The sequence below is a fragment of the Vicugna pacos genome, unplaced genomic scaffold (genome assembly GCF_048564905.1).
Source record: "Vicugna pacos unplaced genomic scaffold, VicPac4 SAC-SAT, whole genome shotgun sequence".
Lineage (NCBI taxonomy): Eukaryota > Metazoa > Chordata > Mammalia > Artiodactyla > Camelidae > Vicugna > Vicugna pacos.
Genome location: NW_027328721.1, coordinates 18,800,588 through 18,823,235, shown reverse-complemented (window position 1 = coordinate 18,823,235; position 22,648 = coordinate 18,800,588). Strand labels below are relative to the sequence as shown.

Below are 22,648 nucleotides of genomic sequence, written 5' to 3'. Positions count from 1 at the left end.
CCCAGGTGACTTTTTTCGCATTTCATGAATTCCCTTACCCCGTGATTCACCCGTCTCCCAGTTCTAATTAGACTTTTTATTGCCTTAAATGTGTGTTTTAGGTAGCATTAATTTGCCTTTCACTGTTTAAGTATCAAATGTATGTAAAGCATAGCACAAACTGCTTGCTCTGCTTTTAAATTTTCCTAGTAGGAAAGCAGTTGCCACCTCCCTTCAATGAACAAAAAACTAACACTTAACTTTCAGGTCAGAGGTTTCATGATACCATCTCATCAGAATGTAAGACAAATCCCTCCACTATGTGTGGTCATGAATCTGTAATATGACAAGGTCAGAGAATGTGGATTTTTAAGAAACTATTTTCAACATCCCAGGTTGGAGTCATTTCTTCTGACCCTTTTTGCTTGCTTTTCAGAGACATAGGGCACAGACTTAGTTCGAGGTAAACAGGAAGCTGAAACTCTGACCATGAAGGTAAACTATGTCATTGTGAATTATGAACTTGGGTCTGGGCTTAGAGGTCCTGAAAGTCATGGGACCGGTGGCTGCCTATTCAGAGGGCTGGTTGCTAAACTGTGATAAAGCAACCATTCATCCAGGCATCTGGGATTCTAGTCCTCATTTCTGACTAGCTGGATGCATTACAAAGCCATTTCCCTCTTCTGGGTAATCCTCATGTCCCACTGAGAGATGGCATTAAAGTTCAGTTGTTCTAAAACTCAAGGCCTCTGGGATCCCAAAGAGTATGAATTAGAAGTCAGAAGTTATCACTTTGCCTGATCATTTGGAGTCAAGATGTTCAAAACCACAAGCACAATACTTGAGTACCACAATTGTATGGTAGAACTAGATAATAAGGTGGTCATCCATATATATACATGCATTTATAAGCATCTGAATGAAAACAGAATTTTTCACAGCTTAGTTAAGAATCACTGCATTGGATAGTATCTGAGGTTCCTTCCAGCTCTTAGATAAAAAGAAGCCATGTTTGATTTCCTTGCTCAGGGAAGTTTTCAGTCTTCTTCCCTGACCATAGACAAAGTGCACTTCATTCTACTCCATCATTTATGGAAATTAAGTCTACAAATAACATGAGGTTTCATAATAAACCTGAGCACACATGTGCCAAACATCCTACAAGGCATTCTTAAATGAGACACAGGAAAGGGAGAGTGTGTGATCACTGCTCACCATGGTTTACCATCTCTTCCCCTTCTGCATGTCCCACACTCCTGCACCAGACTGCGTGTGGCATCACAGAAAGGACTCTGCCTTCACTTGTACACACCACCTTGTCTTTCGAGGTGGATCCTGTTCATTCTTCAATACTCAGTTTTTTAAGCAGCACTCTGATTTTTCCATGCTGCACCTTGATAAAGCTGAAACTCCTCTGTGTTCCCACTGTCCCTCGGGCACGGTGTGATTGACACTCTTGTTGCATCATCTTTGTGTTGTTGTCACCATTGTTGTCTCTTTCCTCCACTAGACCATCAATTGTTTGAAGGCAGGGATCATGCCTTTTTTCACTAAGGCAATTTTCAACCAGGCACCGACTAGTGCTCAGTGTTTGATTACAGAGTGAATGAATGGCTCAGTGGATAACTAAGACCCAGAGATGTTCACTGTCTGCTCTGTCATAGGTTCTCTGTGACAGAGGGGCAGGGTGGGTGGGTGCAAGGCCCCCTTACAATAACCCCCCAGCTCCCATATCATCTTAACTGTGCTAGGGCTTGTGACTCAATTCAGCATTGTCCCTAATTGTTCTTTCTCACCCTAATTAGAAATGTCCTTAGGTCTTTAATTCCAGGTGCACTTTTTTTTTCGATGTGCTGTTTACACTCTTGTACCACTTGCATCATCTTTAGAGCTGATGATAATTGCAGATTCTGCTAAAAAAAAATTCTCATCAATGGCTAAAGGTGCTTTCTGAAGTTCTAACAAGCTCTTCAAGTGACAAGAGAAAGACCCAAATCCCAGTATTCTAAGAAGTGTTTGTTGCCACAAGAGGCAGTCTCACGCCTGTGTATGTTCAGCACAGCAGGTGATTTTCTGATTCTTGTAGCTGTTTTTACTTTTTACTGCATAGCTACTAGCTTCCAAAATGTTCATTGCAATTTCTCAAGCAATCTTAACTTGACCTTTTGCCTCATTTTGCAGGTGAGATTCAGAATATATAGGAACCTGCTCAGGGCCACACAGCTGTAAAGTGGCTGGAGTAGAGTTTGGCTCTGGTTGCAGCTGGTTTTATAGGGGAAGTTCTGTCTGTTTTTGGCACAGTGTCATCCTGCTATGACTCATTTTATTGGATGCCAGTTTATTGTCAAACCACATCCTAATGACCCTTCATCTTCCCCCTTCAGTTTGGGCAGAGTGTTTTGGTATTTTATAAAGGAACCTTTCTTCAATATCTGACCTCTATGGAAAATGGTATGAAGGTTCCTCAAAAAATAAAAATTAGAACTACCACATGAACCAGCAATTCTACTCCTAGGTATATATCCAAAGAAAACAAAAACACTAATTCAAAAAAGATACATGCATGCCAATTTCCAATAGCCAAGATATAGAAGCAACCTACCTGCCCATCAATATATAGATGAATGGATTATGTATATATATGTATATATACACATTATATATATATATATATACATAAAATGGAATATTACTCAGCCATAGAAATGAATGAAATATTGCCATTTGCTACAATGTGGGTGGACCTAGAGGATGCTGTGTGAAGTGAAGTAAGTCAGACAGGGAAGGACAAATATTGTATGATTTTACTTATGTGTGGAACCTAAAGAACAAAACAAATGAACAAACTTAACTAAACAGAAACAGAGTCATGGATACAAGACACAGGCCATTGCCCAAGGGGAGGAGGGTGAGGGGAGGAGGGAAATAGGTGAAGGAGACTGAGGTACAGACTTCCAGTTACAAAACAAATGAGCTGTGACATGACTTGCACAGTGTGGGGAATAGAGTCAATAATAATGTGATTCTTTGGGTGGTGACAGAAGGTAAGTAGACGTACCATGGTGATCATTTCAAAATGTACAGAAGTATCGAATCACTGTGTTGTGCACCACTCCTCCAGTTTAGAGCCAGCCCATAGAGGAGGGGTCAGAAGTTGAAGAAAGATTCCTTTATAACATATTAAGCCTATTTCTTTATTTGTTTTCCTTATAACTTCTTATCATTAGCTGAAATTTCTCTAAGTTTTTATAACTTCCTCATTTGACATTTTGTGTCCCCTTCATTATAAACACCAGGGGAAGAGGGCATTGCCTGCTTCTATCACAGCTGAATCTCAAGGACCCAGAGAGATGCCTCATGTCTGAGGCACAGTTTTCAAATGAATGAATGTACCCAAGGAAAGATGCATAGAAGAGGCTCAGCTGGTTTTAGCTCTTTTTGTCTTGGGCTATGTATTTATCATGGGCATTATCTCCCCATGTTAATGACCCAAATACTAGACTGTAAGCACATATTTATTCATTTAACCTTAACAGGGAGACTTACCTCATTGAGGTATCATTTGGTGTAAGAATTAAATAAAATGAAAAGCCTTTAGGAAACAAAGGCCACTCTTCTGCTCCCTAGGTCGACCTTTCACATTTAATTAGACTTCTGATGTCCATGTAGCCTCGTTACAATCTCCCTGTTGTTTGCTCCACTACAGATGGAAACCAATGACCGAGCCCTCTCAAAAACGTAGGCTCAGAGTGGAGGCCGCCCTGCAGCTGTGTGTGCCTTGGTGTCAGATAATTGCTCATAATTCATTTGCATATCTTATCAGAGATGGAGCCTAATTATCTTCTCCTGCTGCAAAGTCTCTGGAGAAAAATTTAGTATCTGTTTTTTTCTTCCTTTTTTTATTTTCTTCTTAGGAAAAGTAATATCTTTGAACTTGATTTCACCTTGGGGAAGCAGAAGAGGTAAAAATTATATATTTTTAAATTTTCTTCGTGCAAATAGTTTTTTTTTAAACCCTGGTTTTCTGATTTTCTAGAGAAATTTTTACAGTGGCAACAGGAAGTAAGGCCCTGAACACAGTGTGTGTGTGGTGGTATAAATTAAGTTCACTCCAATCCATGTTCTTCTTCCTCTGGACTCCCTTTTCCCACATGCATTGGGACGTGTGAGAGGCTTGCCTTCATGCTAAATTTAAAATGTCTGTTATAATGTCATCTTCTATAACATTATATGCACATATATACCTGTGGGTGTATAGTTTTAGCAAAGTGAGGTGGAGAGAAGCGTTATTTTCTAGTCACTTTGCCTGATGTCACCAGCTTATCTGGCTAATTTCAGGCCCTTCAGTAGCAAATTTTCAGGTGTTTATTATTTGGTCAATGACTTCAATTTCCCACTACATGTATAGAGACTGAATGAATGAGGTGCACAAGCTGGGAGAGTCATATATAATATTACAAACAGTATGCAAAGGAATCATGAAAGATTCTGCTTTGTACTTAAGAGCTTAACAGAGATGTCCAAGATGTGAGTCTGGAGAGGTATACACTTTCTGTGAGATCCAATTTACTTCCCCCGTGTGAGTGTGCATGTGTGTCTGTTATATTTCTTGTCTACCTGGGGTGCGAGGAAATAGAGTTTTGTGCAGGTGCTGCTTTTCTGGCTCAGGGAATTGTAGATGATCAAGTGACTCATTTCAAGGTCAGAGACTGGACTCAAACCTTGTGATCTTCCTCAGTGTGAAACTTCTTTTCCAGCATGAAGCAAACTGATGTCTGATAAGCCAGAGCAGGTTCCACAGGGTAAACCAGGCAAACCTGTGGCTTTACTGCCTCATGTTGATAAAAGCTCAAGACAGGGAATGTGTCTTGTTCAAAACTGTACCCATCCAGTAGCATAGAGTGGGCAAGCAACTGATGGTTACTTTATGGTATCCGTAAATAACAGCGCCTTCAGTTTACAGAGCACTTTGAAATGCACCAATATCTTCTGTTTTTATTATTTCATTTAATACAGATGACAGTAGTTCAAAGTTGGGCCTGTAATGCTTATCTTACAGATCAGGAAGCTGTACTCAGAGAATTTAAGAGATTGCTCCAAGTCACAGAGCAGGTATCCGCTGGCACCAGCTTTTCTGTCTCAACTGACTCTTGTTGCTCTGCCTTACCTGCCCTCATTTTTGTGGTGTTCAAAAGAAATATGAGTGAATGAATGAATGAATGAATGGTGGCTAAGGAAATGTGCTGTGCCCTGGGATTTGAGAGGTTGGCCTGACAAGAAGACCCCTACAGAGGATTCATCAGGATCCTCTTGGCAAATCCAGGCTGTGGGGTTTGATTGCCCATGACAAATGTAGCAGGGGGAAACCCACTTATATTGTGCTTAGATCTGCAAATTATCTGTATTACAACATTTTTTTCTATAATGTATTTCCTTTTTAGTGGATCTGCTCTAATGGGTCCATATGCTGCTCAGTAGCAGGAGCCATGGTGCTGAGTTCCATCTGTTGAATGCAGTTAAATGATCATGTGTAAGAGTCCTGTCTTTCAGGTGCCTCTTCTCCCTGCTCCTCTCCAGGTCGGCCTCTGGAGGGGTTGGGGAGGCACTATAGAAGACTTTCTGGAGAATGAGATGGGAGGAGTCTCGGCTTCAGGTCTGGGAATTTGTACTGTATTCTGGCTTCCCTGGTCTCCATAGGAACCTTCCTAACCTCGCTGTTTCTCATCCTGCCACCTTCCTCAGATAGCAGTCTCCTGGCTCATTCTCTCTCAGCCCAGGCAGGGTGCTATGATCTTTGGTTTTCAGGGCTTAAATCTGGTCTCATCAGTGATGATGGCCTGGGTTATGAGAAGTGCAGAGAGCCTGGAAGGCACTGGGTACTGACTGATTCAGTCCATAGATAGGGTCCGTATCCCTAAGTGTTCAAAGCAAAATGGACCTCATACTGTTTCTAGTGTCAGGGCTAAGAGCATACCCTCTACTCACCATCCCACCATATCACATCTCTTCCCAGACTGGCTTGTGCTGAAGGAGAAATGATGAAAGTTCTTCTGCTCAGTCAGGGGATTTATGAGGAGCAGCCAGTTCTCCTTGGAGGATTCGATTAGCATCCTAAGAAGTCATCCGAAGGAGGCCTCAGGTCAGTGGACTCAAATCTGCAAAAAGGATTGTAAAACCTCTCTGCCCACCACATAGCTTCTCAGAATGTTCCCTGTATCAGTGAGGTGGTCTCTCTGAGTTAGGCAAGCAGTGAGGGCCTTTGGCTCCTAGGTAGTGGTGGGATATTTGTTGGGAAGGAACATCTGGTTTTGACCCAGAGTTAATGAATCTCAAAGTCTCTTGACCTACCTGAGGGAAATGCTTTGCAAATTCAGAGGTAGAGTGAATGCACTATGAGAAATTAGAGTAATTTGAATAAAAATGCATATATATTGAGTGTCTATGATGTGCTGACACTCTTCTAGGCACTGGGAAAATAATCAATGGGGTGGGAATTGGGAGTTAGGAGGGAAAAAAATCAAAATACCCAACTTCATGACACTTATATTCATTATGGGTATCAGATAATAAAATAATTAAGGGAAATGAAATAACTATGTTAACTGGAAAAAATAAAGCAGTAAAGGAGGATGTGGGGGAGTTGTGTTTTAAGTTGCTTTGGTCAGAAGACATCTCACTGAGGTGATGACATTTGAACAAAAACTTGAAGGAAGTGAAAAAGTGAGCCTCATGGATATCTGGAAGAGAATTTCAGGTAGAAGGTAGGGCTGTTTTAGGTATATTGTGGAGGAATAGGAAGGAAGTCCATCGGGCTGGAAAGTAATGAGTCAGGAGAATACAAATGGAAAATGAGGTTAGAGAGATGAAGGGTTAGGGCCGTGATCATGGAAAGGGCTTCTGGTTGTATATCAGGTGAGATGGAAGCCGCCGGGATCTTGAGAAGAGTGACATGGTCTGATTTCTTAGAGAATCACTGGGTCACTGTGCTGAGACTCTACCCCACTGCTCTAGGAGGAGAGGTGGAGGCAGGAAATCCAGTTAGGACAGGTCACAATAATCCCAGCAAAAGAGTTATTAGCATCTTGGGCCAGAGTGGTGGCAAAGAAAAGAGTAAGAAATAATTGAATGTGAATGTAGTATTTTGTAGAAGAACCAGTAGTACAGATGAATGGATTTGAGGTGGGGTGGAAGCAAAGAAGGAAAATTGGGATGACTTCAAAAGTTTTGGCTTGAATCACCAGAAAAATGGAAATACTATTAATTAATGTGTCGAAGGCTGTAGGTAGATTGGGTTAAGAGGGTAAGATCAAGGGTCTGTTTTGGGACATATTAATTTTGAGATGCCTATACAATATCCTAGAATCTTTGTTGAGTAGGTATTTGGAGTCTGTGTTAGGGAAGAGGACCCCTGGACATATAAATTTGGAAGTCATCCACATACGACAGTGAGATGAGATGAGAGCACCACAGGAGTGAGCGTGGACAGAAACAAAAACTCGGTAACATAGCAGAGCCCTTCCCCAGCACCCCAGACCTTTAAATCCAACTTTCTGCTGGATGTCACCACCTCAGTATCTTGCAGGCACCTCAGGCTCAATGTGTCCAAAACTCCACACATATTCTGAGCCCTTCCAGAGCTTCCTAAGAAATCACAGTGCTAGCACTTTGTTCAGTGATTTTAAAAGGCAATATTCTCTAGCTCTTATGTGTCTGACATTTTGCTGAGCCCTTTACATGCATTATTTAAGTTAACCCTCACCATATCATCTGGAGTAGCTATGCTGCTTTCTTTCTATTGCAGATAAGAAAATTGAAGGTTGAAAGTTTAAATAAAGTACCCAAGATACACAACTAGCAAGTGGGAACGTTTGATGGAGAGCCCAGCTCTCTTGGATGCAGAACTTATATTCATAACTGTCAAGTCACACAACATCTTAATATTCAGGAAGAATGTCTAGAGACTTTTATGGATCCTCAAATTCATGACTTATCACAATGTTTTGGGTCCTGGGGTCCTTTGAATAATATGATACAAGCTATGAACAGTTCCTCTAGAAATATGCACATAGGCAAAGAAAGCCAACATTTTATATTCATTTCAAGGTTTCACAGGCACCTTAAAATCCATCCAGGGACTATCACCACTTAAAGATCAAAGACCTCTGCAAAAGAATTTCCACATTATGTCCCTCACATTTTCCATCATAAAGTGTAGTAAACACTTACTGCAAAATTTAAGTGACTCTTAGACTTTGTTTTATTTATTTTATAGAGTATATATTCATATAGGTCATAAATCAATATCATGCACCTTATTCCAGACCTCATTCCTACCTCTAGTCCTATCTACTCCTTCTTGAATCTGCTAATGCCTCATATTTGTAACAACTTCTGTTACTTTTCTTGAGTCTCTATGCAGAGTCTTTTTAATATAAAAATAGCTATGAATGTATTTGCTGGTCCCCCACTCATCTCTTTCCTATATAAACATAACATAGTTTGCTGTTAGATCTTCATTTTGCTTTAATTGGTACATACTGGGCATCTTTCCAGATCAATACACAGAGAGCTTCTTCATTCATTTTTTATTGCACTATATTCCATTAGTCCCACACTGATGGACACTTGGTTAGTTTCTAATACTTTCTATCACAAACAGTACTTCAGAAAATAACTGACAAAAGTAATTTTATGCACATGCAGGAATATCTATCAGATAAAGTCCCAGAAGTAGAAAACCAGAGTTAAAGAGTAAAGGTATTTATAAATTTGATAAATATTACAAAGTTGCACTCCTTAGATACTGAAACCTCCTGCATACTCGCCAGCAGTGTAAGTCAGTTCCTGCTTCTCTGCAGCATCCCCAGCAGCTGGCATAGCGGTACACTTCTGAATTTTTGCCACTCACATAGGTGAGAAATCTTTCTGTACAGTCTTAATCTGCATTTTTCCTTTCATGAGAGGGATGAGTACCTTTCATATGTGTTAGGGCTGCATTTATCTTTCATTTTCTGGGAACTTTGTGTTCTCCTTTTTCATTTGGGGTTTGGTTCCTTTGGACATTAATAATTGTATAAATATGTGACTAAAATATTTATAAAGTTACTAAAAATATATTTCTAAAATTTATTCCACATGGCATTATCCAAGCTTCTTTTTCTTTTTCTTTCTTTCTTTTTTTTTTTTTTTTTTACAGTCAACACACCTGTGGTAAGTTCTCATTATTATCTTTCAGTGCCAGGGGTTTTCTTGATGGTGGAACAAATCCAGCTTAATAATAAAGTCTGCAGCATTGTCCCCCTCGGCCCCAAAGATGAGTCAGTCAGTCAGTGTTAACCTGCTAAACCCAGAAGCTCATTTTAACTTGGATATCTTTGTGTGCCAAAGCATTTTCATCTAATACATGTATGTTTTGTGTGTTGAGCACTTATCCTGGTCCATCCCTTCCCCACAAGAGCCTTTTCAGCTTTTCAGTTTAGGGGAAAAAAAAAACCAAAACCCAAAACCAATGTTCTTTCTTCAATTAAATTTACATTAAACAAGGAGAAAACAATTCTTAAAATTCTTCTACCAATGTTTACTTGATGGTAAACTTTGTTTGACCAGGTTCACCAGCTCCTTTACCACTTATGATTTAAGAATGTGTATTTGCACATTCCTGGCTTTGTCCTGCAGTACATTCCCAACAAGAGGCTTTTGTTTCCTGTGTTTATCTTCTTATGGCAAGTCAAACACCTGCTCAGCTTTTGCTACTGTTGTCTCTCTCACTTGGTGAGGAATGTTTTTCATGAGTGAGAACACATACTGAAATAGTCCTGTTAAACTCTTCTGTTTCTGTCTAGAGCGTACTTGGACTCATTCACCTTGGACTCATTAGCAAACTTGATATTCCACTTCCACGTTCAAACAAACCTGTTGCTTTCAGTCTGAGAACTATTACTTACTTGGAGTCTTCACTTCTATCTCCAACATCAGAAATTGGCTTTCTTTATAGGGACATTAAATTTTTTCTTTTATCCTTTAATGTTTAAAATTTTTAAAAATTGAAGTATAGTCATTTTACAATGTTGTGTTATTTTCTGGTGTACTGCAGAATTGTTCAGTTATACATATCTCTTACTTTTCATATTATTTTTCATTACAAGCTATTACAAAGTATTGAATACAGTTCCTTATGCTATACTGCAGGACCTTGTCTGTCTATTTTATATATATGAGTTTATATCTACAAATCCTGGACTCCCAATTTATCCTTCCACACCCCGCCTCCTCCCAGTAACCATAAGTTTGTTTTCTATGTATGTGAGTCTGTTTCTGTCTTGTAAATAAGTTCATTTGTGTAATTTTTTTAGATTCCACATATAAGTGATATCATGTGATAGTTTTCTCTTTCTGGCTTACTTCATTTAGTATGACAATCACCAGGTCCATCCATGTTGCTGCAAATGTAACTATTTTATTTTTTTTATGGCTGAGTAGAATTCCCTTATATATATATACCACATCTTCTTTATCCACTCATCTGTCAATGAACTTTTAGGTTGCTTCCATGTCTTGGCTATTATAAATAGTGCTGCTATGAACATTGGGGTGCATGTATCTTTTTAAAGTAGCATCTTCTCCAGATATATGCCCAAGAGTGGGTTGGCTGGATCATATGGTAAGTCTATTTTTAGTTTAAGGACTGTCCATACTGTTTTCCATAATGGCTGTAATAGGAACATTTAAAAAAATCACAGTGACCTCCCCCCAAAATAAAGTCCATCCCTTTACATGAGTTACAGTGTTCACAATGAACGCAAAACAACAAAGCTGCATGGAGTACGAGCAGATGGCTAGGCTCTCACGAGGACCCTCATGCAGATGGCGTGATGTAAGACTGTAGCAGGTGGGCTGTATGCGGTGAGGCTGACTTGATTTCCTGAGGACCTTGACAACTTTGGTGGGGGGAGGATTTGTCTGAAGGCCACAAACTTTAAAATATGCTGTGTTCATCCTCACAAACCCCCAAATAGCAACAGGTCTTTTAGTTCTATAAACGTCCATCATTCCCATACTGATGATGTAAAGGTGAACTTCATGTTAAGCACTTGGGGTCTATACTTGTACCAGGAGAATCCCTGGCAGGTCATATCTAACTGGGACGGTGGAGGGTGCAGGTTAACCACAAATTCATGCAGCAGAAACTTTTAGTTGGAGTAGTGAACCTCTTAGGGCTGGAATTGGGGCGGGGGCAGTGGCTCCTTTGTGAGTCTCCTGCTATGTTTGCCACTTTAATAGATCAATGATGCCTTTTTATTTTAATGCAGATTTGTTTTTTTAACATCTTTCTCATATGTTAATAGGCATTCATACATCTTTTGTGAACATCTTGCTTTTGAAAAAAAAATTTGTCAGTTCTTCAAAGAAAGGAGCTGGCTTTTTCACATTTAGTGACAGCCTATCAAATTCAAATTCAAAGTGCATATTCTTCTTCTGTCCTCTCATTTTCTGGCCCTTACAACTTTCAGGAGCCATTCAGCTTTCTGCTTTGGAAGAGTTTCCTTTTCCTCTCCCCCGTCCCATCTCTGACCTCTTTGCCCTATGCTGCTTCTGTCTAGTCCCCACCTTCTGTGTGATGAGCTGCTCACAGGGCATCTAATCTCTGGGCCCAGCTCCCTGGAAAGGGGAGTTCATCCTCCACTCTTTTTTTCCCCCCAAGGCTATATTCATACCACTTCTGAGCTTTATTTTATATTTGCAAATAGGCTATGGCTAAATGCTTTGCCTGGGCTGTGGAGCTGATGAGAGAAGGTTGTAAACCTAGATTCTATGACACATCACATACTATTAAATCCCCCTTTCCCTGGCTAGACTGTGAAATCTGAAGACAGCAGTCCTTTCTTTTTCATTTGCATAAATTCCACCAACTCTTGGCAAGTCTCTTACAGAAATAGGTACTTATTAAATGCATGATCAAATAAATCAATGAATTAAGAAATAGCTGTTTAGAAGAAAAGAGTTCTTTCATTTTGAAGAGTTACTCAGTGTTGACTGGCTGGTGAAGTATCTCCCAGGTGAGTTTGCATTCCAAATCTATCAGGTGATAAAGCCTTATGCTTACAAAGTGATGCTGTTGAAATCATGCATATCAGACATTGCCAGACGGTAGGTGAGTCAGGTGATCAGGTGTTTGTATATATTCCTAAGTGGGGGCTTTCACAGAGACTTAAAATGATGTCACACAGATTATTGTGACCATGGATCCACTTTGGAAGCTGGAAAGGTCAGTGAACTTTCATCTAGTTTAAGTTGGGGTTAATTCTACCCTCAATAAAATATCAATATTATTTTTATTGAGGTCATTTAACATGACACCAATGTCCCCTACGGTCAGCCTGGAACCTTGCCACCCAATGGTTACATGATCATGAGTCACATTGCTTGTGTGAGACCTGTATTTCCTTATTTGTAAAGTAAGTAGTTGAATTCTGTAATCTCTGGAATGCCCTGCAGCTAAATATTTCCGTGTGGCCATGGACAAATCAATTACCCAAATACACTTGACTAGAAGGCAAGTACTTTGTGTGAAATCAGTGAAATAATCACCTTTCACTGTCTTGACAAACGAAAGAAAGAAGGTGTGGCATGGAGGATTAACAAGTCACCTTTGAATTGGGAAACAAGTGTGATTTAACAGATTTTTGGAGGTCAATTTTTTTGGCCTAAATCTGTATTACACCAAATTTGCTTCTCATTGGAATCAGCTTTACTGGTTCATATCATCCAACTGTCTGATTGCCCATATGACTGGGAAAGAGACTACATGGCAGGTTACTGGCCATCATTAAGTCTAGGATGAGGTCAGGTGACCATTTCTTTCCATCTCTGCAGGACAAATGTGAGTGTGTGTGTAAGTAAGCTGAACATTCACCAAAGTGGATTTGTGAGTGTTTGAACGTTGTCCATGGATGTGAAATGTCATGAGAGGAAGCTGAGCGACTGCCCAAAGATCTTACAAAAATATTTACTTCGGACAGTTCTAGTCCAGGACCTAGTTAGGTTGTCAAGTACAGAATCTTGATGTCAAGGGTAATTGGATTGATGGGTTCTGACTTGAACCAACGAATGATACCAGAAAGCCTCCAAAAAACTAAAGCAGAATTCTTATAATTGCAGCACTAGGTGTGTGGTTTCCACGGACAGCAGAACCCGCACGGCCTCATTCGTTCGGATTCCCTGGAGAATATCTACATATGTGTGTGGGGGGTGTCATACACCACTTTGAAACTTGCTTGGTGGATATGTAAATGAATAAGGGAGTTGTGGCTAAAATTCGAATATTCAGTGACATCTGGGTGAGCTGCCATAAGAATGATATTCCAGTTTCTTACCCCATATAATACATGTGGATAGGAACTTTCACCCTTAGCCTCTCTTTTTAGAGTGGTTTCTTTCTTTCTTTCTTCTTTCTTTCTTTCTTTCTTTCTTTCTTTCTTTCTTTCTTTCTTTCTTTCTTTCTTTCTTTCTTTCTTTCTTTCTTTTTTCTTCCTTCCTTCCTTCCTTCCTTCCTTCCTTCCTTCCTTCCTTCCTTCCTTTCTTTCTTTCTTTCTTTTTTTCTTTCTTTCTTTCTTTCTTTCTTTCTTTCTTTCTTTCTTTCTTTCTTTCTTTCTTTCTTTCTTTCTTTCTTTCTTTCTTTCTTCTTTCTTCTCTTTCTTTCTTTGGTGGTTGCATTACTGGCAAATCTCTTCTAATGTATGTACTCTGTCTTTAGAAAGACAATAATTTAATCTTATTTTTGTCCAATGAAACAGGATAGATCTTTCAAAAGTGACTTTGGATTTTTTTTTATTGTTGTTCTCAATTATTTTCCACTCACAGTTTTACTCTCATAATGGACAATTCTTTTTATTAAAAAAAATAATTTTTGGAGAGGAAGAGCTGTGGACATAAGGTAATTTTTTTCACTTGATAAATACTAGGAATAAATTCTTAATTTAATGACTCCATTAATTGAACATGAATTATTAAATTATTAATAGCTAAATCTCAGATGCAGTGATGCTCCTTAATTTCTTAAAAAGTGGTTTTTGCTCTTTGCAAATCAATTAATTAACTATAAGGATTACAGGGACAAACCGTTTTGAGAAATTCTGATTTGAGTTGGTAGCAGAGTTCCTAACTAGGGATCTCTGGAGCTTACACAGGCACAGGAGACACTGTGGTGTGGTCAGGATACTGATGCTCGAGTTTGGATATTCTGTTGTTTTTGAACAGGGAGAGGAAAAACGTTTGAAGAGACTGGAAATTAGTTCCGCTGACCTCTTTGTATGTGGATGTACTGCCACCTGTTGGTCATTTCTTGTCATTGACCAGCTTTTGAAGGCTGATTCAGTGGATTCTTTTTTGTTGTTGTTGAAGGGTAATTAACCTATGATACTACATGAGTTTCAAGTAGACGACATAGTGATTTGACATTTAAATACATTACTAGATGATGACCACACTATTTCAAGTTACCATCTGTTGCCATACAAAGTTACAGTGTTATAGTGACTGTATTCCCAATGCTGTGTTTTACAGCCCCATCATTTATTTATTTTGTAACCATAAGCATGTACCTCTTAATACCCTCCACCTATTTCGCCCATCTGATGAACCATGAGTTTGTTCTCTGTATCTGTGAGTCTGTTCCTGTTTTGGTATGTTATGTTTGTTTGTTTGTTTGTTTACTTTTAGGTTCAATATATAAGTGAAATCATGCAGTATTTGTCTTTCTCTGTTTGGCTTATTACATTCATGTTTAAAGTTTCTGTTGGGAGTCATATTGTTGAGCTTGCTTTATTCACAATAAAAAAATTTTACCTTTTAATTGGGCTATTTAGAGCATTTATAGAATGATAATTTGTATGCTTGGGCTTAAATCTGTTGTCTTGCTTTTTGTTTTCTTTTTGTCTGTTCTCTATTAATTTTTGCCTCATCTTCCTTATTTCCTTGTATCAGTCATTAGTTGAAATCTGCCCCTGGGGAATGTTCATTTTTTTGGCACATCTTGGTGGTGGTGGAGAAGTAGAGGAAAGACAGATCCTGAAATAAAGAAATGCAGGTGGTGGCAGTGAAATTTGACTGGTTTGTATGGGAATGATAAGGGTGGGGCACAAACGGAGTCTGCCATGTAACCAGAGTAAAAGTGGGAAGCAGAGTGTGTCCTACACTTTCTGTAGTGCCTGAAATTTATCTCAAATGTGACTTTGAAACCTTCTTGCTGACTAAAAAATGTAGAATCATTCTAAAGGTGTGACAGGAGTGCCCAGTAAGTCATAAAGGCCCATTTTAAATTTTGCCCCAATTTAGGAGAAACTACAAATATGTCTCAAATAAACAGCTAGGAATATTAGGATATGATCTAGTTTCATTTATCATGTCGCTGGTGCCAGCTTTATAACTGCTACTTGCTGCATACCAGGGAGTAGATACTGGACACAAAAGGGATTACATAGCAAAGAACTAAAGATGGTGATGTGACATGGGACAACAAAAATTAGAAGGTCTGCAAGCTAGCACCTCTCAGTCTACCGACACCTGCATCATACCTGTTGAAATGCATCTGCATTTTCCAGAAAAGTAAATTTCTTGGTTTATGTCTAGTCGCTTACATGTTCCATTTATTTTTGATAAAACTATAGGAAGAAAGTAAAATTTTTAGATTTAGAGGTGAAGACATGAGTAAATAATAGATTTGGAAGTAATTCCTTAGTCAGATCATAATACTACACATATTATTTTTTACTCTGTTTTATTCAGTTAATAAATAATATGAATATCTATCTCTTCATCTGATTAAATATTCCTTTCAACGTGATTTTCGGTGTTTTCTTTTACACTTATAAAGTGTGATTGCACGTAGTACAAAATTTAAATTACATAATACCAAATTAAATAAATGTTGTTTCCCATCTACTCCAAACATTCTTATGAAGATATCTAAAAATTTTTAAATTGAAGTACAATGTGTGTTCATTTCTTGTGTACAATAGTGATTCAGTTATGCATATATATATTCCTTTTCTTATTCGTTTCATTATGTGCTGTTGTAAGATGTTGTGTAGAGTTCCTTGTGCTGTACAGTAGGACTTTGTTGCTGATCTAATTTGTGTATAGTGGTCTCTGCGAACCCTAAACTCCCAGTTTATGTCTCCATCCTCCCCTCCTTTTCCTACCCTGGTGAACATAAATTTGTTTTCTATGTCTGTGAGTCTGTCTCTGTCTTGTAAATAACCTCATTTGTGTACTGTTTTTAAAGATGTCCCATAAAAATGATATATGGTATTTTTCTTTCTCTTTCTAGCTTACTTCACTTAGTATGATGATCTCTAGTCCCATCCCTATTGGTGCAAATACCATTATTTTTTCTTTTTTAATGACTGATAGTATTCTGTTGTATATGTGTGTGTGTGTGTGTGTATACATATACACACAACTTTTTATCCAGTCATAGGTTGATGGACATTTAGGTTGCTTCCATGTCTTGGCTATTGTAAATAGTGCTGCTGTGAATATTGGGGTGCAGGTGTCTTTTCAAATTAGAGTTCCCTGAGATATATGCCCAGGAATGGGATTGCTGGACATAGGATAAAACTATTTTCAGTTTTTTAAGGAATCTCCATACTGTTTTCCATAACAGCTGCATCAAACTGCATTCCCACCAACAGGGTAGGAGGGTCACCCTTTCTCCACACCCTCTCCAGCATTTCTCATTTGTGGATTTTTTAATGATGACCATTCTGACCTGTGTGAGGTGATGCCTCACAGTAGTTTTGATTTGCATTTCTCTGATAATTAGTGATACTGAGCATTTTTTCATGTGCTTGTTGGCCATTTGTATGTCTTCACTGCAGAAATGTCTATTTAGATCTTCTGCTGAATTTTGATTGTGTTGTTTGTCTCTTGGTTATTGAGTTGTATGAGCTCTTTGTATATTCTGGAAATTAAAGCCTTGTCAGTCGCATCATTTGTAAATATTTTCTTCCATTCTGTAAATTGTATTTTCATTCTGTTTATGGTCTCCTTTGCTGTGCAGAGGCTTATAAATTTAGTCTTGTCTCTTGTTCAGTCTTTAAGCCATTTTGAGTTTTTTGTGTGTGTGTATGGTGTGAAAGAGTGTTCTAGTTTTATTTATTTGCAGGCAGCTGTTCTGCCTGTGTTTTCCTCTAGCAATTTTATAGTGTCCAGTCTTTCTTACATTTAGGTCTTTAACGCACTTTGAGTGTTTATATATGGCATTACAGAATGTTCTAATTTCATTCTTTTATAGGTAGCTGTCCGGTTTTCCCAGCACCACTTATTGAAGAGACTGTCTTTTCTCCATCATATATTCTTGTTTCCTGTGTTGTAGATTAATTAACTATAAGTGCATGGTTTTATTTCTGGACTTCTGTTTTTGTGCCAGTTAGATACTGCTTTGATTACTGTAGCTTTGCAGTATAGTTTTAAGTCAGGGCGTGTGATTCCTCCAGCTCTGGTCTTCTTTCTCTAGATTGTTTTGGCTATTTGGGGTCTTTTGTGTTTCTATACAAATTAAAAAAAATTTGTTGTTCCTGTTCTGTGAAAAATGTCATTGGTAATTTTACAGGAATTGCACTGAATCTGCATATTGCCTTGGGTAGTATGGCCATTTCAACAATATTAATTCTTCCAGTCAAGAGCATGGGATATCTTCCCATTTCTTTAAATCATCTTTAATTTTCTTAATATTTTATAGTTCTCGCTTATAAGTCTTTTACCTCCTTGGTCAGGTTTGTTCCTAAATATTTTATTTTTCATGTGGAGTCTTTAGTGTTTTCTATGCATAGTAGCATGTTACTTGCCTATAGTTTTGTTAATGGAATACTTCTTCCTTTTATTTTCCATATTTCTTTTTTTTTTGTAGATTTAATGAAGTGCCATTTAAAAAAATCTGTTTTTGTTGTTTTCTCATTGCTTTTAAGTGGTTTTTAAGACAAATAACAGGTATAAATACTATTTTCCTGACATCTTTAATCAAAAGTAGATAGCATAATTTTATCTACTAAATATGAGCCATTATGAATTACACAGGTTTTGTGGATTTGTTTTCCACTAATTCAATAAATATGTACACAACACCAATTATTGATGAACTTTTGAGACAGATACTTAATAGGGGTTAAAAATGAGCTAGCAATGAAGTGTTATTGGGGTTGAAAGAATGAGTTATCAGATCTTCTTGATGGGATAAACAATTAGGTTCTCAGAGAAGCCGGTGACTGAGACAGTTCACCCTCTGTACCAGACTATACATTTCTTCTCTCTCTTGTGACCCTCCCCTCTCAAACAACTGCCTTGACTTAGCTTCCTTGCTTCTGTTCCTCTTATTAGCACTGCCTGGAATGCCTTTCCCCTAATTTCAGTTTATCCAAATTAAACTTATCTTTTTAGACCTTTTCTTCTTTGTACATTTCCTCATATATTCAAGCTGACAGTCATCTGTTGTACTTTAGGAGTCTGGTGACTGTTTTTTTCATTTTTTGCCTTGAGATAAGAAAATGCTACTTTGAATTGATGTTTTCTTTTTTATCAGATATTGTCTAATTTTGGAGATTAAAAGAATGAGGCACAGAGAGATTTAAAAATTTGCTCAAAGTGACACAGCCAGTAAGTGATGAAATTAAGGTTTGCAGGCAATGTGCATCCAGAAACTAGGCAGCAAGCTACGTCCTCCAAGTTGGTGCTGGGTTCTCAACGTATCACTCCCCACTCGTAGGAAAGAGAGCTCTCTTTTGTTGGTAGAGGATCCTAAAGTGGGAAAAAACATGTTGTTTTCTTAGCAGTTTTCTCTTTGAGAATAGATACAGTTGGTAAATAACACTTGGTCCAAATGCCACTGAGACCATGTTAACTTTGTCCCTCTAGGTATAAGCTCTTGAGCTTTTAGTTCTTTGGGGACCTGGCTCTAAATCTTTGAAAACTCCAAAAGAAAAATTCCCTTATTCTGTACAACATGTGAATCAATGTGCAGGTCAAAGAGTATCTCTTAACTGCCAAGATATTCAAGATGAGGGATTTGTCTTCTTTGCCAAGTATCTAGAAAATCTAAGAAATATTCTTAAAAAAGTTTGTCACAATGAGGGAAGTTGAAAATTCCATCCTTATTTCTAGAAAATGGTTACGTCCCTTGAAGCAATTAATGGAGATACACAAAGGATATCCTTAGAGAAGTGAAGACAATGCATTTTGGACACTGAAGTTTTTGAAATATGGTGGAGAAGCAACAGGATGAGTTTGCACTTTAGGAATGTATTATCCCCCTCCCCAGCCCAGGTTCTCTAAAGACAGCAGACTGGCATTTTTTCACATCCTTATGAGAGTAAATAACTGGTCTTTTCAGTGATTTTTTCCTGAACTGATTTTCTTGTTTATTTCTTTTTGAGATAGAGATACTGTGATGTCCATAAAGAATTCTAAGGTCATAGAATGTTAGCTGTGAAAGTAACATAGAGATAATCCTGCATTTTTAAAAATAGAAGACTGAAAATAACTTACATTTAAATAAGTAAATAGTGGTTTAACGAAAGACCAGAAGCAGTCTGTTCAACCCACTATCTCCACACAACTATACTGGCATATTTGGATGGATAAAAAGGAAAACACATGCAATGGAAAAGGCTTCATATCTAAGCCTAGAATTTTCTTTGTGCTTAAAATATACTCCATGTAGCATTAAGCAAATGATCATGATAATGATAAATATCATAAATCAAATAGATATATTCACTAATTTTTTCATAGACTGAGCTCCACATATAATTACTATATAATTCAAGATTGGTATATTGATTTAAATTTTTTAAATTGAAGTATAGTTATTTACAGTGTTTCAGGTGTACAGCAATGTGATTCAGTTACATATATGTTCTCCTCTTACAGATCCTTTCTATTATAGGTAATTACAAGGTATTGAATACAGTGCCCTGTGCTGTACAGAAGATCCTTGTGGTTTATCTCTTTTATATGTAGTACTGTGTAGCTGTTGATCCCAAATTCCTAATTTAATTCCTCCTCCCATTTCCCCCTTTGGTAACTATCTGTTTTCTGTATCTGTGAGTTTATTTCTGTCTTATAAATAAGTTAATTTGTATCATTTTTCAGATTCCAAATATAAGGGATACCATAAGATATTTGTCTTTGTCGGACTTAAGAGTAATATATTGCTTCTATTTTACTGAAAGAAGACATTAATTTCAGTGGTAATAAATGTTGTTTGAAAGTGTTTTTTTTTTTTTCACAAAAAGTATCCTACATAGTGATCTTCCCTTAGGAATTTAAAACAGTTGATTTTTTTTTCTTCCTTGCTAGTGAGTCAGAAATAACATATTTTTGAATGTGTTCTCTGCATAAACTGTTATGCATTTGACATTTTACATATATTATTACTATAATTGATATTGCCTGACAGATTTCAGGATAAGTGCCCTAAAATTAGTTTATATGAAATATGGGCAATCACATAAAGTAATTCCATGTGATTTTGGTACAAAGGGTGCTTAGTTTTGTACACAATTTCCATGATGTGTTGCTGTCCAACATTTACCAGATCACTTCATCTTACAGGCACAGCCTCCCCATTCCCTCTGTGACAGCATATCATTTTATATGAGTAACCTCTGTCATTTGTGTGTGTTATCATTTCCACATCTTTTTACAACTGGAAGTAGGGAACAAACTGAAAAACACACATGTGAATTGTGTCTTAACAGTATTACAATGGTACTGATCATGCTGTAAGATCAAGAACTCCTCTGGTTAGTCTTTCCCAGATGTCATATATTAGGATCTGAATATCATTAGTTTTACAATATTCCCAGTAAGGTCTTCCATCTGTTTTTTTTTTAATCCCATCATACAGTAATATGAAACTTGGGGAACAGTTCATGTACAAGCTTAGAACTTGAAGGAGTTTTGGATAATAGAGTTGGACTCTTGATGGGAGAGAGCAGAGGTCAAGGGTGAATATCCAAGTTGACACAGGATCTTTGTATCAACTGTCCTGAACTAGTATCTAGGAATATTATCTTCCAGTTTGACATTACTTCAATACTTTTCTGTAACAAGTCTGTTTAAGATATTCTGTCATTGAATTAAAATATTATTTGTTACTCTTAATGATATATTTTAAACTAATAAAATGTTTCTCTTTCTTATTAACAAATTACAGATGACCAATGGAAAATAAGAATCAGACGGCAGTGATTGAATTCCTTTTCTTGTGCCTCACAGATCATCTCCACCTGCAGATGGTACTATTTGTTAGTTTTCTCTTTGTCTGCCTTGTCACCCTGGAGCTTAATTTGGGGATGATCACTCTCCTATGGATCGATCCCAGACTCCACATGCCTATGTACTTCTTTCTCAGCCACTTGTCCTTTGTAGACACATTTTCCTCTTCTTCCATTGCCCCCAAGATGCTGTGTGATATCTTTGTAGAAAAACAGTCATCTCTTTCATGGGTTGTGCTGCACAGATGTGGTTCTTTGGTCTTTTTGTGGAAACTGAGTGTTTTCTCTTGGCTTCCATGGCATATGATTGGTATGTGGCCATCTGCAAGCCCTTGCTGTACACCCTCATTATGTCCCAGAGGGTCTGCGTGCAGCTGGTTCTGGGCCCTTATGCTGTGGGTCTTCTAAGCACCATGATGCACACAATTCACATGTTTTGCTTACCCTTCTGTGGTCCAAATATCATCAATCACTTTTTCTGTGATATTTCACCACTGCTTTCCCTGGCGTGTGCAGACACCTGGATCAATAAGTTGGTGCTTTTCATCTTTGCAGGAGCCATAGGAGTTCTCAGTGGCCTGAGAATCATCATTGTCTCCTATGTTTGCATCCTGGTGGCCATGCTGAGGATCCAGACTGCTGATGGGAGGAGGAAAGCCTTCTCTACTTGTTCTTCTCACCTGGCAGTTGTCTCCATCCTATGTGTGATTCTTTTCTTCACCTGTGTCCAACCTAGTTCAAGTTCCTCTCTAAATATCAATAAATTAATTTCTCTGTTTTATATTGTGGTAGCCCCCATGTTGAACCCCCTCATCTACAGCTTGAGGAACAAGGAGGTGAAAGATGCATTCAGTAGGAAGTTTGAAAGGAAAAAAGAATTTTTAATAGATAAAATAGAATTCTAATTGTGCTGCACCACTCTTGTTAATTCAGTTATGTGTGGTCAAGAGAAGACAGTACTGAGAATGAGACATTCCCCTTAGTTCCTTGGTCTGCTGTTTTCAAGATCATTCATATAGTAGACATATTGTTTATATTGTTCTTCTTCAGTCTGCTCCTTTGCAAAATGTTGGGGAATATAAAATATTTTACATACATGTTGAAAGTAGAAATGTAAGAGATGCCAGAAGAAAGTCCAGGAGAAAGTTTGTATCTTCTTACAGGTGAGAAGACATTTTATTCCAGCCCAGAAAAGCAAACATTGTAAGAGAAAGATCAACAAAGTCCATCCATAAAGGACCATAAATGATAGACCTTGATAAAAGCTGAACTATGGAAAGTGAGAGAACAGCTGTAGAACAAGTGACTTACAATGAGTTAGTGTCCCAACAGGAAAATGTTGGAACATGTATATACATATATATGAAACACAGTAGAGAAATTAACCAACAAATGAA

At 37.9% G+C, this 22,648-nt stretch overlaps 1 pseudogene; it reads left to right on the top strand.

Moving 5' to 3' along the window:
- Nucleotides 1-5,020: 5,020 nt before the first annotated feature.
- LOC140692176 (olfactory receptor 5G3-like) lies at nt 5,021-22,156 on the top strand (annotated as a pseudogene).
- Nucleotides 22,157-22,648: the final 492 nt, after the last annotated feature.